Here is a 2,468-nt window from a genome sequence, read left to right as displayed (position 1 = left end):
TTATCTCACTTTTTAGATTAGAATCAATCTAAACATCAGGTCATAGACAGAGAACACGGGGGGCTAACACCTTCAACCTATTGTCTAGCTATCACCATTGTTAACAGTTAACCCGAGAATGCAACTTTTAAAAAAAGGTTTTGTGATTTACACATGAAAGAAGTGAAACTATCACTGTATTCTAACAGATGAAAGGCTTAACAGACAACCAATTTTTCAATGTATAATTTCAGTTACATCATACTGCAAATTTTTGCCATAAATTCTGTGTTACGATCGAGCCCTTCACAATCACCTGATGAAGGAGCGTCGCTCCGAAAGCTAGTGTGCTTCCAATTAAACCTGTTGGACTATAACCTGGTGTTGTGTGATTTTTAACTTTCCATTTCTGAATTAGTAAACTATATTGTGATTAGCTGGGGTTCAAGCACTGATCGTTATGGTTCCCCACTAGTCACTGGCTGCCACTCAGAAACTGACCTGTTTGTTCCTCCTCTTTTTTTCTTGTCTGTCAGCCAGTTCTCTATCCATGTCAGTACACTACCTCAATCCCTCATGCTCTAATTTTACATACTAATTTTTTATGTGGGACATTATTGAATTCCTTCTGAAAGTCCAATGAATCTCAACCACTGCTTCCCGAGATGATCTTTATTTGATACATTCTCAAAACATTAAAATAGATTTGTTGAACATGATTTACCTTCCATAAATCCATACTGATTCTGTCCAGCATTGTCACGGTTTTCAAAGTGCTCTTCTATTGAACCTTTTATAATGGGCTCTATCATTTCCCAACAACTGAAGTTAGGCTCACTGGTCTATAGTTCCCTGTTCTCCTGTATTTTCTTTTTTAAATAGTGAGGTTACATTTGCCATCCTCAAACCATGGGGACTGTTCCAGAGTCTGCAGAATCTTGAAAGGTTACCACCAATGCATGCATTATTTCTAGGGCCACTTCCTTAAGTCCTCTGGAATGTATATTACAGGGACCTGGGGATTTTTCAGCCTTCAATCCCATTAATTTTTCAACATCATCCCCCTAATAATATTGATTTCTTTTATTCCTCTCTCTCACTTGACCCAACATGTTTAGGATGTTATTTGTGTTCCCCTTTGTGAAGACCGAACCAGAATATGCATTTAACTTGTCTACCATCTTTTTGTTTCCCACTGCAAGATCCCGTTTCTGAATGTAAGCGATTTTGTCTTCACTAATCTTTTTGTCTTCACACACCTATAGAAACTTTTACAATCAGTCTGTATGTTCCCCATAAGCTTACTCTTATCCATTATATCCCCTCTCCTCATCAATCCTTTTGCCCTCCTTTGCTGAACTCTAAACTGCTCCCAATCTTCAAGTCTGCTGCTCTTTTTGGTCCATTTGTCATTTTAATAAACCCGTTTCGGTTTGACATGACTGCTATTTAAAACTCCTCCAATATTTTGTTTGATTTCAGCTGGACTACACTGATTAAAAGCAACATGAACTGGCAGAATCTATTGGATTTTATGGGCCATATTTTGAGGTGGGAGAGGGTGACTCTGGAGTCTCTTTCAGTCCCAGCATTGGCCAGTGATTGCGATGACACTACTGCTACTGAAGAACTGCCGGACATCTGATTATTCTTCAGCTCTTAGAGACAGCTGAGGAGTGAAATCCACAAGGGCAGTCAACAGAATGAATTAATCCATATAAAATCTCGGCGTGTTACTGGTGGAGAAGGCTTACCCCTGACTTTCTGGTTTGTGGATTGGGCCACTACTACCCTGTGAAAAGCCTTGCCTTGACACTGATATTTTTGTGCCATTGAGCAGGCATGTAAAATTAAAATGTTACTCAAATTTTCTCGTATCTCGCCATACTCAAACAATTGCCTGGTAACAAATTGGTTTGTACATAGAACATAGAACAGTACAGCACAGTACAGTCCCTTCAGCCCTCAATGTTGTGCTGGCTTTTTATCCTACTCTAAGATCAGCCTAACCTACACAGCCTTCAGTGTATGATCTTCCATATGCCTATCCAAGAGTTGCTTAAATGCCCCTAATGTATCTGACGCTACTACCACTGCTGGCAGTGCATTCCATGCACCCACCACTCTGTGTAAAGAACCTACCTCTGACATCTTTCTTAAATCTTCCTCCAATCACCTTAAAATTATGCCCCCTCGTGATAGACATTTCTGCCATGGGAAAAAGTCTCTAGCTACCCACTCTATCTATGCCTCTCAACATCTTGTACACCTGTATCAAGTTACCTCTTATCCTTCTTATAATAATGTAAATGCTTACATTTACAGAAACTTCTGAGGCTTGTGCTTCTTCTGTCTGTAACATCAATGGAGACTTCATCATTTAAGATATCAATCATCTTAAGCATTCTGTGACCCTTGTGAAATATAAATAAATAACAAACTTCTAACTTCAGCCAGCTCTGAATCTCAAGACTCTAAAAGGAAGTCTG

The 2,468-nt window shown here is 39.3% G+C and overlaps 1 long non-coding RNA gene across 1 annotated transcript in view; it reads left to right on the top strand.

The window, feature by feature from the left end:
• The window catches only part of LOC122564071, a 190,723-nt gene extending 188,751 nt beyond the window's left edge, over positions 1 to 1,972 (top strand). The window contains exon 4 of the long non-coding RNA XR_006315808.1: positions 1,462 to 1,972. This is a non-coding gene — a long non-coding RNA (uncharacterized LOC122564071). The remainder of the gene's footprint in view (positions 1 to 1,461) is intronic.
• The last annotated feature ends 496 nt before the right edge of the window (positions 1,973 to 2,468 follow it).

Source organism: Chiloscyllium plagiosum, chromosome 28, assembly GCF_004010195.1.
Source record: "Chiloscyllium plagiosum isolate BGI_BamShark_2017 chromosome 28, ASM401019v2, whole genome shotgun sequence".
Taxonomy (NCBI): Eukaryota; Metazoa; Chordata; class Chondrichthyes; order Orectolobiformes; family Hemiscylliidae; genus Chiloscyllium; species Chiloscyllium plagiosum.
Note: the sequence above shows the minus strand (reverse complement) of the source record. Positions and strands in the feature narration are given on the sequence as shown.